The sequence below is a fragment of the Galleria mellonella genome, unplaced genomic scaffold, assembly GCF_026898425.1.
Source record: "Galleria mellonella isolate WM207_F2 unplaced genomic scaffold, CSIRO_AGI_GalMel_v1 utg109, whole genome shotgun sequence".
NCBI classification, from domain to species: domain Eukaryota; kingdom Metazoa; phylum Arthropoda; class Insecta; order Lepidoptera; family Pyralidae; genus Galleria; species Galleria mellonella.
The window spans coordinates 2,154,202-2,172,025 of NW_026441972.1; the positions used below are offsets into that span (position 1 = coordinate 2,154,202).

Here is a 17,824-nt window from a genome sequence, read left to right on the forward strand (position 1 = left end):
TAATAAATAAATAAATATATCTACTTTATTTTATTTAAACTTTAATGCACAGTAAAACTCTATCTACATTTGGCGGACTTAACACCGCACGGTGTCTCTACCAGTCAACCATTGGACGAACATATATGTCTACAAATTGATAGATAGGGGGGAAAGGGATTGTTAGTAATGGAGTTTGACAGCCCCATTGCTAGCAATATGCCTTATTAGGTCGACCTCCACGTGGTTCCCCCTGGAAACCATCATGAACAATTCTTGTTGAATTCGTCACGATGGGCTAACTGAGCTACTTCATCTTCACCCATCATCCTTCACTGGTGCCCAGCCGGTGTATACTGATAGCGCGGGTGGGGTTACCATTCCATTATCATCCATTAAAAAAAAATTTACAAATAGAAACTTCTACTGCTGTATATCTATTTCCTAAATTAGTTGGCTGATCTATTGAATTGATTTAAAAGTTGTTTGAATGATAGTTTGCTACTTTTTCACGCAAAAACTACTCAACGACTTTGAATTTTGCCACAGAGATAGATTATAGGTAGTTTATATAATGATTCAGGTGGGTGAAGTCACGGAATGCAACTAGTATAAAGCAACATAAAAAAATGCAACTCAGGATGGCAAAGAAGTTGACAATTCCTTTGATGGGAAGTGGTATCAATTACAATAAATGATTTTTACAATTGTTAGAATTAACTCCCAACACGGGAGTAAATTCTAACAATTGTAAGATATATATATATATATATATATATATATATATATATATATATATATATATATATATATATATATATATCTTATATGACAATTAACGTTTTTCTTTGTGGAGCAAAACTTTGTGCCTGTAAACGCACAATTCCATGTCAGTATGCCGCTGAATTTGGAATTTAAAAATTGATAATTGCTATATAATAAACTAATAAACAACAATATTGAAAAAAATCGTAGTCGAACCTAGAACCGCATCCGTGCGCCGTGCTTAACAACTACGTTACTGAAGTCAATCGTTTTATAAATTGAATTACTAAAAAATATTATTTCATATATTTTTTAAATTATTAAATTAATAATTTAAGTAATCAAATATTAATAAGCTATTACAAAAACGTCGGGTTATATTTTGACAAATAAAAGAAATTAAGACAATAAATTATATTTTGAATTGGATTCAATTAATATTTAAAGAAATATAAAAAAAAATCTTTCAGTACTTTCGTTTGATATTTGAACAACAATAAAAAGTAATAAATTATTGATCCACTATTATGAAAATATATTAAAAGAATTAAAATAATCAATTAAATAATAAATATAATTTTGAAACGGCTAATTTGATTATCAGAAATTGTATTATTTTTATAATTTGTTCGCTTTCTCTTTTAAAATTGTTTTAATTTCTTTGTAAATAGCAATTAATTAAAATTAATTACTAAATATATATTAAATTTGCGCCTGTCACACTATCTCTTAGAATTTAATTAAACGTATTCACCATTAATTAAACACTTTTATAATGATACTGGCCTATCGTAAACACCAACACTACGGCACAACACTACAATAATAGCACATAATCATTTTATATGTAACTCCAAATTTTAATGTAACACAATATTAACACAAATAACCGTTTTATATGTACGTGAAAATATATGCGACGGGTGACGCGCGTCCGTCCCGCGCGGTGTTGGGCGCCACACTGACGTGGTTGTATTGTCCTGAAATCTCCTGTATATGCCCACCCTTTGTAACGTCAGCAGAACTAAAAAAGTGAAGACAAAGCATTTAAATTTTTTTTTATACAACGAAGGTGTCAAACCATCATACAACCTCTCGTCTGGTGGTAAGCGGTCACTGTAGCCTATGGACGCCTGCAGCACTAGGGTGTCACGTGCGTGATGCCGACACTGAAAAACCTGTACCTTTGTGGAGTATACACAACTAGGTTCGCGACCATCTAGGGCTGTTAATCTTGAGTGTATAAAATATAATATTAATATGTTATTATATTAATATGTATTTGCCTCCAACTTGCTGGAGTTTCGTCGAGTGACCACAGAGTATTTGTGTTCAGACGTTTTTGTTTAAGTCTTTTTATATTATTCTTGTTATATATATGTAATATTTCTTTTATATGTTACTGTACTCATGCTTTCCTGAGTGAGCGTATTGGAAGACTGTAAGGCTCATCCAGTGGATGTAATAAATAAATAAATAATGCTTAAATGTTTCAAAAAGTGAATCGGATGGTAATTTTGCCAGTGCTTCTGGTTTATGCTTGTTGGATGATAGGCGGGATGAAGTTAGTGCAGTTGGCCAATAATGACGAATTAATTGACATTCTTACAATTTTTTTATATCAATACACACACCAGAGGGAGACTTTGTACAAAAGTCGATTGCTTGGGTACCTCTGTTCCATTCGTGTTTCAATCGTGAAGCAGTTGTGTTTGCGTGGCTGTGTTTCGGTTTGAAGGGTGGGATATGGCGTGAATTTACAGGGTACAGAGGAATAACACCTGAGTCCTCAGGAATAGCAATGCATGGGGGTATCATGGGTGAAACAGTATACTCTGTTATGTCCATGGTACTGCTCATGTCTATAGGCGACGGTTACCACTTTCCATCAGGTGGGCCGTCAGCTTGTTTGCCATTCAAAGTTGTATAAAAAAAACTTATGAAACTTTCGAGAATTAACCATGGTGGTTTTCAGGGGGAACCGCATGGAGGTCGACCTGAGAGGGATAAAAAAGTAGATTAGTGGACTCATTGTGAGAATAAACCACGAGGGTATGTTGCTAACAAGAGGGACTCCTTTACTTACTCCTTCCTCCCTCCTGTTTTTTTAATACGTGATAATGAATAAGTGAAGTTTGCAGGGGAATCGCCGTAAAGGTCAACCAAGTAGGACTGATTGCTAGCAATGGGGCATTTAGTCCCCATAAGTAAAAGTTTTGATTTCTACTACAGTTGAACATCAACAAACTGAGTTATGGTCAGATCAGTTATTTATATGTTTACATTGTCATTAAATTCTATTAAAACACAAGTTTAGGGATTTCTAATAATTTTTTTTCTGCCATCAGTACGGGAAATATCCCGTACAACATATCCGTATTATCGTCTATCGCAACTCAGCTCCTGGATCGTATATTAATCTTATTATTCCTCACTAATGCTATAAATATAAAAGTCAGTTTGTTTGTTACCTCTCGGCGCCTTAACGGCTGAACTAATCTACATATATGGGGGGAAGGGATTGTTATCAATGGAGTTTGACAGCCCCATTGCTAACAATATGCCTTATTAGGTCGACCTCCACGTGGTTCCCCCTGGAAACCATCGTGAACAATTCTTGTTGAATTCGTCACGATGGGCTAACTGACCTACCTCATCCTCACCTATCATCCTTCACTGGTGCCCTGCTAGCGTATACCGATAGCGCGGGTGGGGTTACCATTCCATTATCATCCATTAAAAAAAATCTACATATATGTTATTTGGTATATCTACATATATTTAAGATAGAGATGAACATAGTTTTTTGTCCTGGTCACGCAGTAGAATTACGGGTGAAAGATAGTTTAATATGAAGTTTAATATATGTGAAATAATGTGAAGAAAATTCTATGTTTATAACTCACTCAATTATAGACGGGTGAATAGAGTTGTATTAAAAAGAAGAGTTGTATGAAAAAGATTGATGCTCTTGAGATGTGCTGGCGAAGGATACTGCGAATTCCCTGGACAGCAAAGCGCACGAATATTCGTGTTTCAACCGTGAAGCAGTTGTGTTCGCATGGCTGTGTTTCGGTTTGAAGGGTGGGACATGGCGTAAATTTACTAGGTACAGAGGAATAACACCTGAGTCGTCAGGAATGGCAACGAATGGCGGGTATCATGGGCGAAACAGTATACTCTGTTATGTCCATGGCACTGCTCATGTCTATAGGCGACGGTTACCACTTTCCATCAGGTGGGCCGTCAGCTTGTTTGCTATTCTAAGTTGTATTAAAAAAAATATATCTATCCTGACGCAACTCCGCATATAAGATAGGCTCTCGACAGTCTGCTATCGGAGGATTCTTGGATACTTCGGTCATATTGCTCGACGAAAGTCCGACAATCTGGACAAACTAATGGTTGTAGGCATGATGGAGGGGAAAAGACCACGCGGACGATCGCCTAATCGATGGTCGGACCAAGTAACCGCCCTTACGGAACTGTCAATTGCATCTGCCCTGCGAGAAGCCGATGACCGTATGAAATGTAATAACACCATAAAAGAGGCAACAGACACCTTTCAAGGACACAACCTTCAGTAATGAAGTGGCCGAAGGCAGACAGAGAGAGAAAACTTTTGAAATAGCAACCGCTGAGTTTCTTGCCCGTTCTACTTGTCTGAAATTAATGCGGTAATGGGGGGAAAGGGATTGTTGGTAATGGGGTCTAACTGACCTATTGCTAGCAACACACCCTGTCAGGTCGACCTCCACGCGGTTCCCCCTGGAAACCATCGTGTTTAATTCTAGTAGAATTCGTCACAACGAGCTAACTGACCTGCTTTCATTGTCACCTATCATTCCTCACTGGTGCCCCGCCAGCGTATATCGATAGCGCAGGCGGGGAGACCATTACATTATCACCCATTAAAAAAAATGGGCGGTAATGAAAAAGAATAATGACTATACAAAAATTCTTAAATTTAAGTATACCATACCATACCATACCATATTAGCCATTACTTGTCCAATGCTGGACATAGGCTTCCCTCTATTTAAAGGGGGGATTTGCCACGCTTAGCAGGTGGGTTGTCAACTGCAGTTAGGCCTTGGAAATGTTTTAAGTGGGATGCTGCTGTCCATCCTTCGATCATTGCGTTCCTTTAGTCGCCTCTTACGACCCCCACGGGAAAGAAAAGGTGGCCTATTCCATGCCGGGAACATAGCAACATTTACTTGAATAAATTTACTAATGTAAATATAAGCAGGTTGTCTGTAAGAGATCGCTTTAAGCGATAAGGCCGCCTTTTGTATATGCACATTCTGTATAAATACTCCTTGTATACATCTCTACTGTGCGCAATATAGAATTAAATATATTTCTTTCTTTTTGTATTTCAATTTACGCGGACAAAGCCGCGTGCTACAGTTGATCGTATAATGATATTACATGATAGTTTTCGCCAAGTCATCCGCCGCCATTATTGTGCTCTGCAAACAGACGGACGCAGTGGAGAGTGATGATCTCTAACGTATTGTCGTATTATTATAGTATTGTATGCGACTAGTTCTAACCTAACTAGATTGAGGGGGGGGGGGGGGTAAGGGATTGTTAGTAATGGAAACTGAGAATCCCATTGCTAACAATATACCCAACCAGGTCGACCACATCGCGGTTCTCCCTGGAAACTATCATGGTTAATTCCTGATGAATTCATCATGATGGGCTAACTGGCCTGTTTTCACTCTCATCGATCACCCTTCACTGGTGCTCCGCCAGCGTATCCCGTTAGCGCAGGCGGGGTTACCATACCATTTTCACCCATAAAAAAAACTAGACTTAGGGGAGGGGGGCGAGGAAAGGATTGTCAGTAATGCGGACTGTCAGTTCCATTACTAGCAATATATTCTGTTAGGTCGACCTCCACGTGGTCCTTCTTGGAAACCAGTGTGCAGAATTCCAGGTGTATTCATCACGATGAGCTAATTAACCTCTGCCTTTTCATCCTCACCTATCATCCTTCACTGGTGCTCCGACAGCGTATACCGTTAGCGCAAGCGGGGTTGCCATTCTATTATCTTCCATAAAAAAACCTAACTAGATTTTGATTCTAACAAATAGTACTAGTTTTTTAGGGTTCCGTACCTCCAAAGGAAGAAACGTAATCCTTCGGATCACTTCGTAGTCCATCCGTCAACACGTCCGTTTGTCAAGATCTTTTTCCTTAGAAACGCGACTCGCACTTGACCGGCTTTTTTTATTTTCTGATGTTAACTACACACTAGAATTAGAGTTTTTAATAATAAAGTCTTTTTATATTATTCTTGTTATATACATATGTGTAACATTCCTTTTTTATATGCTATTGTACTCATGCTTTCGGGTTTGTACTCTCCTGGGTGAGCGTATTGGAAGACTGTAAGGCTCAAATTAAATCAAATCGTCATTTTAGGTCAGATTTTGGAAAATTGCCACGGCAGTGAACATGTTAAAATATTCTATTTCTATGAATAATCAAACAAGTCAAAAATTCATCAGTCAAAATCGAGGTCAACTTTACCCATATACCCTTTTCATTCAATTTTATGGTGTCGTAACTTAATTAAAAATTCTATCATCGCGAGATAATAGAATCTGTCAACTCAACGAATGTAGGTACGACATACCCATAGTCACGCTGTTTCGCTCCCTTATTACTCTATAGATGCGTGACATTTTGACAGATACAAAATTATATACCTAACAGTATATTGGTTTTCCATTGCCCGTTTAACGAGATTTGAGGGTAGACGGTGTATTTAAGCGAATATTTACAAATATTTTCATAATAAACTTTGATATTATTAATATTTAAAAATTAGATAGACACTCTTTATTGTTTCGTCCAAAAGATTACGTTAGTAAACTTATTTACTTAGATTATATAGTTAAAGACGTCGAGCCTCGAAAACGGGTCAACTTTTTGTTAGTCAATAGTTAAATAGGAGGGAGACTGTACAAAAGTCGATTGCTTGGATACCTCTGTCCCATTCGTGTTTCAACCGTGAAGCAGTTGTGTTTGCATGGCTGTGTTTCGGTTTGAAGGGTGGGATATGGCGTGAATTTACAGGGTACACAGGAATAACACCTGAGTCCTCAGGAATGGCAACACATGGGGGGTATCATGGGCGAAACAGTACACTCTGTTGTGTCCATGGTACTGCTCATGTGTATAGGCGACGGTTACCACTTTCCATCAGGTGGGCCGTCAGCTTGTTTGCCATTCTAAGTTGTATATAAAAAAAATAATAAGCTGACTCGTTTTTTTTATTAATATTCTATATATTTATTCATAAAATGTATTTTTACGTATTATTTAATAAATAAAATAAGCACTTACGTGTTGAAATTATGCACAATTTATAAGACAAAATAAATATAGAAGTTATAAAGGAATCACTCATAACTATTTATCACGCAAAATTATATGAAAAATTTAACCTGATTTTCTCGATGCATTTGTATGGAGACACTGTATCTATGTAATGTAAGTAAATTTATTAATACAATAATTTTCTAATTGAACTGTCAAACTTTAAAATCAAAACTTCTATTGAAACTTCTATAAAAATAAATGAATATACTACCTATATTCATTTATTTTAACATTTATTGTATAAGTAGGTAGGTATTATATATATTTATAGTGTATGTATTTATGTAATATTTTATTATATATTTTAATATTTTAATTAACTGTATATTTGTTTATGTATTAATAGTTGTAGCACTTCAGCTGCTCGCTAACGAAATGCTTTCTCACTGGGTTGACTGGAAGAGATCTCTGTCAGAGATAAGTCCACCCTTGCTCACAACATTTATAAATAGATTAACAATGTAATTTACAAGTGCAATAAAGAATATAATAATATAATTTATCACAACTGTTATATAATTAGTTATTATTTATATATTTAATAATTTAGTACGAGAGAGGAGGACAACACTTTTTTCACTTTAGAAATAGTCACTACAATACTCTAATATATATATATATATATATATATATATATATATATATATATATATATATATATATATATATATATATATATGGAAGTAGATCTATGTCGGTATATATCAGAGATAAGTGAACACAGACAGTAATTCCTTGCTCACAACATTTATAAATAGATTAACAATGTAATTTACAAGTGCAATAAAGAATATAATAATATAATTTATCACAACTGTTATATAATTAGTTATTATTTATATATTTAATAATTTAGTAAACGAGAGAAAGCTTCTAAGGTATTTTCTTCATTAAACTGATGGACAACAGTTATAACTTTTTTCACTTTAAGTCGAAATAGCCTTGGATACTAAAGAATCTGTTACAATACTCTAATATATATATATATATATATATATATATATATATATATATATATATATATATATATATATATATATATATTTATACTGTAAATACATTATGTCGGTATATATAATTATGTACATCTTATCGATCGATTCTGGTCGCTCTCTATTAGTGACTGGTTCCAAAATACTTATACATTCCCCTGTCTTCGTGAACACAGACATTACCACATCTTCTCTAACTGTTAATATTTGATATCTTATTTGCTTTCAAACTTTTTGCAACTCCCCCAGCGCAATTTTAGTGTTTGTGTAGAATCTTAGTGAAAATGATGTGTCCATTTAATATTAAAATATGATAATGTTAGCGTTGCCGCCGACAGATGGGACATGAGTCCTGCAATTATTTGCCTACATTCAATTTATAATTCTACGGTTATTTACTATCAGGTGATTAATAGTTACTATATAGTGAAATACGTCTTCAGCAAACAAGCAAACGAACTCAATTTCACATGTAATATAATTAGGAAAGATGTGGTTATTGTACATAATATATCACAAAACTATGGATGAGCGCCCTCTGGTGTCGATAAACAGTAATAACATTCAATCGTTGAACAAAAAAAAAATATTAACAATCAACAGGGACTTCTCATGCCCGCCAGATGTTGTGTGGGCGGGCGAGGTAGGGGCCCCGGGGTATACCCCTCTACCCCGGCCTCAACTCCGGGTCGCTGGGTTCTTCAGCCGGCATACATTGGTGGTCTGCGTATGCCGGCGTGGTGTCTTCAAAAAACAATTAAAAGCTTATACATTTTACTTAACTTACGTAGTAAATGCAACATTAGCGCCATTGGAATTTTTGTCAACGCCATCTATTATTAATATGAGGTGTTTTTTATTCTAATGCAGAGGTACCCAAGCAATCGACTTTTGTACAGTCTCCCTCTGGTAAGTAATCATATTTTATTATTAGCAAAATATTATATTTATTGCCTTGCCACGATCCACTGGACTAATAGTCGCGATCGATCGGTCGGTCGCTACAGACTGGTTGGCCATCCCTTCTTTAACGTCCATTACAAACTAATATAGTCATATAACTTACACAAAACCTTTTGTTATGTTATTTTACCCTTGCAAACATTCTCAGAAGAAACAAAATCAAATATTTTACTTTAAATGAGAAAAGTTTGTTGAACTTAATAAGATTTGAGTTTAGGGACTTGTATTAATTAAAAGGAACAATTAACCTGTGCTTGGGGAAGTTAAGGAAGTATTTATTATTATATATATAATTATTTAAAAGTAAACTAGTTTTTTTTTATGGGTGAAAATGGAATGGTAACCCCGCCTGCGCTAACGGGATACGCTGGCGGGGCACCAGTGAAGGGTGATAGGTGAGAATGAAAACAGGCCAGTTAGCCCATCATGATGAATTCATCGGGAATTAACCATGATAGTTTGCCAAGGAGAACCGCGTGGAGTTCGACCTGGTTGGGTTTATTGCTAGCAATGGGATTCTCAGTCTCCATTACTAACAATCCCTTTCCCCCCGGACTGAGGTGTTATACCTCCGTACCCCATAATTCCACTTTAAATTTTAATATAGCCATACGAGCAAAGCTGTTCCGTGGCAGAAACACTAGCGGGACAGAGGTGCCCAATCAGAGAACTTTTGTACAAGTTTGTATCTCAAGTCTATGTACTTCGTTTTCAAAAACCCAATAATAAGGGCGAGAGTAATTTTTACACCATTAGGTGGTGAAATATTACGGTAGTTAGTGGCAGGAAGCTATCAGACGGCAGGTGGCGCTAATGTGCTGCACGTAACGGTGAAATGAGGTTTTTTTTTCACATTGAAACACTTCGAGTTTCTCCACTGATCATTAAATACTATTTATGTAAATACGCAACTAAATTCCACGTAATCTCTACCTATTAATATAATAAAGGGAAATAGTTTGTTTTTATTAGTTTTATTTATATATTTTTAAAGAAAACATACAGACATTTATGTTGAGTCATAAATAGTTTTTATATTTGTATAATTGGTTTTAAAATATGTAAAAAAAATATATTATTATAAAGTTAATTTTTTATGTAACTTAGAATGGCAAACCAGCTAAAGGTAGATGCTTTTTAAATCTAGGTAAATCAGCGCAATGCACGTGAGTCCAGCAAAAGCTGAGTTTGTACCTATTCCCAGGCATACGGGTAATTTACAATGTATTTATTAGTATATGTACAAAAAAAATGGCACTAAATATTATTATTAATATATTTTATTTGTTTATTTTGTTTTTGTTTATTGCTAATATCTTTTATTTTATTTATATATTTTTTCTTCATCTTCTTACAAATGAGAGAATTACTAAAATTAGGTAAATAAGAGTTTTGACTTCATTCACTGAATACAAATAAACATACGAAAAATCAAATCTGTCCTGTTTATAACATCAGTATAAACGTAAATATCACGTTAAATAACTTATCAAAATAAATACAGTCAAAATGGAGTTACTGATAGTCATTAGTCATTTATTCAAAAAAACAATGTACATTGTGTCTGAAATAAGAGATAAACATACAAAAATCATAAATTAACCTGAATATTACAACCGTCCAATAACTATAATAATAACAATAAATTATAATAAATAAATTCTGCAATAAACAGTGTCAACGGTACAGAAGTCATGTACGGAGTAGTAACATTTCTCTAATAAAAGGGATCGTAATTTAATAAAAGAATTGAGACTTCGTATAATTTTTATCCTTCCTCCTAGTACTCTCCCGATTTTTTCTATTTTGCTCCGTTTCAGTTTTCAGAAGGACCTTTACAAAATCAGTAAGGACAACCAGTATATAGAGACTTGGAACTGTTAAAATATAAAATATTTATATATATAAAATATTTCCGAAGTCGGTCAGAAGAGTCTTAAGAACGTTTTCTTCTGCGAAATAATTGCTGTAAGCGAATATCGTAATAGGCGGGCACCGCTGCCACTAATGAGGTTTGTACAACAAGCAAAATTCCTCGCCAATCAACATAGTCCGCCTTTTTACGTCGCCCACACAAGAAGTGACGGCCACTCAGTCACCGGGTCCCCCGGGCGGATAATTAATCATCGGACCGACCTCCGGCCGCCCTCGTCACCAACTTTCAGCTTTAACGGCGAAAACATAAAGAAATTACATCCGCATTAGTACAAAATGTTATTTTCTTATATAGAAGTTGATGAGTACATTCAATCAATGACAAAATCCCTATTTTATTATTCTAAACTAGTGTTATCCGGCTGCTTCGCCCGCGTAAAGCAATACACTTATCCTAAGTTACACGTCAGGATGTAATCGGACAAATTTTGTAATTTTGAAATTTGATTTAATGTGCCAAATTTTATTTATATCTTTTTTTTTATACGACAAAGGTGGAAAACAAGCATACAGCCCGTCCGATAAACGGTCACTGTATCCATTAAAAAAAGAAACACAAATATTTGGAAGTATTTAAATTTGTTGGTCCACCATATTGCAAATAATGTAATTGTATATGTATATTTATGTAATTTTTTTATACCATGAAGGTAGCAACCAAGCATACAGCCCGTCTGATGGTAAACGGTCACTGTAGCCTATGGACGCCTGCAACACTAGGGGTGTCACGTGCGCGTTGTCGACCCTGAAGAATCCTTAATATTATATACCGTTTTTGAAGAACCGCATACTGTAGTCTCTAGGGGAAACCTCGACAGGAAGCTCATTTCACAGTCTGAGCGCTCGATGGTTCTTTTTATCTTTAATTATTTAGGAACTTTTGTTCTTTTAAATAGTAGTTTTTGTGTCAAAGAGTTACAAATATCCGTTCATCCATTCTTACAAAGTTTCGCATTTATAATTAATATTTATTTTTTTATGCAACTTAGAATGGCAAACAAGCTGATGGTCCACCTGATGGAAAGTGGTAACCGTCGCCTATAGACATGAGCAGTACCATGGACATAACAGAGTATACTGTTTCGCCCATGATACCCCCCATGCGTTGTCATACCTGAGGACTCAGGTGTTATTCCTCTGTACCTTGTAAATTCACTGCCATATCTCTTCCCTTCCCTTCAAACCGAAACACAGCTATGCAAACACAACTACTTCACAGTTGAAACACGAATGGGACAGAGGTACCCAAGCAATCGACTTTTGTACAAAGTCTCCCTCATAGAATGGACAACCCCTAATTCATATATATAATATTATTATATAAATACGTATATTTATCGCTGTGTTTGACATATAACGGGCCATCTCTTCCTTTCCCGTGGGTGTCATCAGAGGCGATTAAGAGAGGACAAGGGATGGGCAGCAGTGTCCCTCTGAAAACATCTCCAAATCTTACTGCGTTCGGAGGAAAGGGACTAATGAACCCATTGCTAGCAATATACCCTCTCAGGTCTTCCTCCACGCGGTTCCCCTGGAAACCATCGTGGTAAATTCTAATGGAATTCGTCATGATGGGCTAACTGATCTGCTTTCATTCTCATCTATCATCACTCACTAGTGCCCAGCCAGCAACGCAGGCAAAGCCAATAACGCAGGCGGGGTTGCCATTCCTTACTTTAAACCTTACTGCAGTTGCTATTCCGCCTACCAAGCGTGGCAACTACTAGCAATCCCCCCTCCCCCAAGAGGGAGGCATATATTTAGCGGTGGACAATTAAAAGCTGATGACTGATGATGATGTATATTTATCTATATATATATATATAGGCTAGTCACATAGCTTTAAGAAACAAGACCCCTTAAGGAAATAAAGTTTTTGAGTGGAAATCACATACAGGCAAAAATACTGTAAAACGACTCCCTACTAGATGAAGCGATTACCTCAAATACACTGCAGGGAGTCAGAGGATGCAGGTAGCTCGGGACCCTTCCTTATGGCGGTCTTTATTTAGCCGTGATCTATATGGTAATATGCGTCCTGGTTTCTGCAAGATCAAGCTCAATACAACTGTATTGGTAAACTTTTTTCCTTATACCATTTTTCCTTGATATTTTTTTTTCTGTTTTATCTATCAATTAAACACGACAATACCATTGCTTGAAAAACAATACTAAAATATCAATAAATAAGATTTAGTATTCAGTGACGGAGTCATTCAAGTCTTGTGAGATGACAATATCTGAATTGACTTCGGAAGTTAGAGCTCGCAATAGACTTGTTTACGAACTCTTTTATATTGTTAATTTATTATTTATTTATCATTTTAAGGCGAACAAACAGAGGGCCTACCATGAAATGTTTTCCGAAATTTCGGAGCCAAACGAAACACAAATTTGATGTCAAAATTACATAATACACGCCGTTTGGAAATATTAAAAATGTTAAAATATTATTCCTTTGCAATTTTATGATAGGATGTATGATGAACGAAATGTTAAACTCCATTTATTGGTCCGATTTTGGTATAAACAAAAACACGAAATTGGGTCCGAAATTTCGGAATTTCATCTCATGGTAGACCCGCAGTTTCGACAGCACTGCATGTTTCGGCATCAGCCAGCAAAGTTTGAAATGATTAATTATAGTACAAGTGAAAAAAAAATAGATACATAGATACTCTTTGTTGTTTCCTCCAAAAGATCACAATAGTGAGGGATGGGCAGCAGCGTCTCTCTTAAAACATCTCTAAAGCATAACTGCGGTTGCCAATCCGCCTGCCAAGCGTGGCAATTACTGGCAAAACTAAACACAACAACAACAGTTTAAGGCTATGATGATGATGATGATGATGATGAAGTAACTTTTTATTACGATTAAGAATTGTATAATAGAAAAAAATAATAATTAAGGAAATTTAATTGAATTTATTTTTCAAAATTAGCAATAATTTTCTGTGGCAAGTTGAGAACTTCTATATAATCCGAAATATACATACATTTCAAATACAACTACCTAATTGGATTTTGTCCACAATTGCCTACTAAAGTACTTATAAGTCAAACAACGCGTTCATAATTTAGTCTGCATAAAATATTTAACTTGCAATGTTTTGTTTGTTGTTAAAATAAATTTATTAAAACTTTCCGCTTCCATTTTGTGGTTTCTTTATGAAAATAATCTTAATATAATTCTAATTAAAATTTTAGAAATGTATAACGTGCCATCTGTTGTTCAAGTATGTAGTCATCTTTTTGTGTTAGTGTAAATTCCTTAACAGCGCCATCTCTGACAGAACTTTAATATTACGAGGTACATGAAACTTGGAAAATCGACACTAGATGGCAACATTTTCGGAAAATGTAATAAACTTAATAAGAATAATAGATGGCGCTTAACACTTAAACTTTGCTAGAATTTAGTGTAAGCTGACTGAAGATACCTGAAGATGGCGTTCATGTACGAAGCACGATTACACTTTTAGAGCTGTATATACGAAAAATAGACTACTTAAAATATGTATTAAATCTTGAGCTAAAAGAAGCGTTTTCATACAAATATTTTATCTCTCTTCTCTTATAAACATAGAATAAAAAGAATGAATGCTGTCGCCTGTATTTAAAAAAAAATCAAACACGATAAGTGGATTTTGAACCGCAAAAAAAAAACGATAACGATATACGCTGGCGGGGCACCAGTGAGGGATGATAGGTGAGACGAAACGGCAGGTCTCCAGGGGGGACCACGTGGAGGTCGACCTGATAAGATATATTGCTAGTAATGGGGCTGATAATCCGCATTACCAACAATCCCTTTCCCAGTCCAAATTTCAGTTAGACAGCATCAATACATGCTAAGGTATAGCGTTGTGACAGACGGACGAACAAAATCGTACTATAAAGGTCTCTTTGTCCACATTTCAATTCAACTTTGGTACGGAACCCTAAAAACAAATCCAAGTGTAGCGTACTCTTATCAGTAGGCAGACCTAATAACTAGACATATGGTGCCATCTATTGGCGCAAACGACTATAATTCTAGTCAACACAGTCTAAAGATCAGTGGGATATTCTTATCTGAATGGTTACTACTCAATTGAAGTGTTCAGTGTAGTTACCAGGGCCGGACTTAGTGTACTTGGTGCCCCTGGGCAATTTTTAAATGCCCTGACAACGAAAATCTCCAGATCTATTTTTAATTGAGTTACCACTGAGCAAAATATTGAGGGCACTCGGCGCCCCATCTGACGGGGGGGAGAGGGAAACGGAATTGTTAATAATGAGATCTAAATTTTGCATTACAATATACGTAGATTTTTTATTATTTATGCATTAATCTTTATATCTTTATTTCATATTGTACACAAGCATAATGTTAAGAAAAAATAATTTTACACGTAATGTACAAAGGCCAACTTATCTCTAGTAAGAGATTTTTTCCAGAATTTTTTTATTTTTCGTTTTTATATTCTAAATTCATAATTCAAGTGTATTTTTTTTTACAACACAGGGGGCAAACGAGCATACGGCTCACCTGATAGTAAGTGACTACCGCCGCCCATGGTCACCCATAACACCTTTGGCATTGCAGGTGTGCTGAATGTGAATTGAATGTTATTTATAAATGTTATTTTATTATTTATGTATTATTATTATTTATACATCTATATATATGTATAGATGCATACATACTTTTTATTGTACTGTATGTTTAATATTAACTTTATATTATTGAGTTTTAACTATACGGTGTTTACTCTAGAACATTCTATAGGTTTCATTCAGCTTCTTAAAGGTTGACTATAAGAGGATATGTCCTATACTATGGGATAAGTCCGTCATTGTATATTAAATCTCTTGATGCATTCAATATAAATTATGTACAATAAAGATTTTACAATACAATACATTATCTTAAAAAGCAAACTTTCACGCCCTTTCCGCCCTCCCAAAAACATCGTGCTTAGTTCTTATTGAAAATTTTGTTAGCATCTTTACATTTAGTATACCAATATTTTATTATATTTATATCATAACATAACTGTTGTCAAGTACCACCGTTGCTGATTTGATTTAACTACAAAATGGTGATTTGTCATTTCCGGAATAATTATTTACCCGCCAAAATAGTCGACATAAAAACTAGAAGTAACGAGCAACAGTGAACAGTTGTTGATTGAACATTGACCAGTAAAGACGTATAATTTGGTGAGTCGCTTTAATACAAATGTATTTTAATTGCAAAGTTGTGGAACTGTTAATACATATCGAGTTGGATTCCCCTATAATGACACGAGTTTTATTTCATAACCACCGACCTCTTAAAATTTGTTAAAATACGCCAACTAATGTACTTTCATCTTCATAGAAAATAGATTATCTTAAAGTGGTGTACCGTCAAAGTACATTAATAGCACAGGCGGAGTTACTATACAATTTTCCCCCATTAAAAAAGCCTCGTATTACAGTGAATGAATAAAAAAAGAAGCCACAATCTTTTACCGAGGTGCCTCTGTAAATCTTACGACTAACGGGTCTCTTAAAGCTCGATGCCCCTTTTGGACCTCGGCGCCCCCTGAGGTCGGTCCTGGTCGTTACGAGCTAGCCTAGATAGAGGGTTTAAGGATTTTATTTATGACACTATTTGTACTTAGGTCTCGATTTACTTGCCTTTTTATGATACACAAAAGAGTGCTTTTCAATTCGAGTGTACTTTTTTCTGTGTAATGCGACATCTTGACTTTTTTTGCTAACAATACGGTTTGCTCGCTTTAACTATAAACTCTTGAATTCGTCTCACTTTTTATTTAATATTTTTACGTAACTTTTATCTAATCAAAAACATAAATGTGAAATGGGAGCCAAGTCCAATATTGCCAACGCGTCGTTTCGACTCCGCCGAAAAAAGAATTGAGATCTATATGGCTGGCAAGTTCTGTGTAGAAAATCTTAAAATTTTCAAGTTACAAGAACATGCAATATTACAAAACGAATTTACATACCATGTTCTTGTTTCTTGGTACTACTATCATGTTTGCTACTTAATAGGTATTATAAATTCTTAAATTTTTCTAGACAATTATTTACACAATGCATTTATTTCATTGGGGATGTAATTCAAGTTCAAAATTTGACTTGGCTAGTTTTTACAAACAAACTAAATGCAATGTAGGCATATCAATCTAACAATATGAGTATAGTATAAACAGGATGTACACTAACTTATGAAGTACACTAACTTAATTTTTTTTATTAAGATTAGACAAATAAAAGCCTGCACATAAAAACTCGGCTGTCGCGTCTTCAGTTAACTTTTCTTTAAACTTGGCTGGACCCACTGCCGCGTATCTAGATTTAAATAAATTCCAAACATACAAATTGTAGTTAACCGGTTGAATTTTAGTAGAAGAATATATTTTTAATCAGACTTTTTCCTTAATTACATAGTTTAGGAATGTGGTCCCAAAAATGACTTGCAATGGGAGAAATCTTCTTAATGGGATAGACATTGCTTGAGAAAGGCATTAGTTGACTGTTGCCAATATTTATTTATACTGTATTGACCACATTACAAAAATGTTTGGTACAAAAGGCGGACTTAATGCTATATAGCATATATATAGCATTCTCCCCAAATTTTAATACCTGACTGCCCACATTTTCATGAGCAAATTTGAATCCATCGTGGCAGGGGGTGAGCTTACCGCTGTCACTTAGATTTATTAAGTTTGTTCTCGATGCTTCCCATCGCCGGGGAATTAGTTGGGTATTAGTATAGTATTTAATTATCTGT

General features: G+C 35.1%; 1 protein-coding gene across 2 annotated transcripts in view; it reads right to left on the minus strand.

Annotated features, from left to right (window-relative positions):
• Positions 1 to 17,824, minus strand: part of LOC113523095 (inactive dipeptidyl peptidase 10) — a 329,346-nt gene that overhangs the window by 216,837 nt on the left and 94,685 nt on the right. Inside the window, exon 1 of one of the 2 annotated variants that reach the window (XM_052892160.1) lies at positions 1,499 to 1,713. The exons of the other annotated variant lie outside the window; for it this stretch is intronic. The gene's annotated coding sequence lies outside the window, so the exon portion shown is untranslated. Of the gene's footprint in view, positions 1 to 1,498; positions 1,714 to 17,824 lie in introns of those variants that run through there. 2 annotated transcript variants of the gene reach the window in all.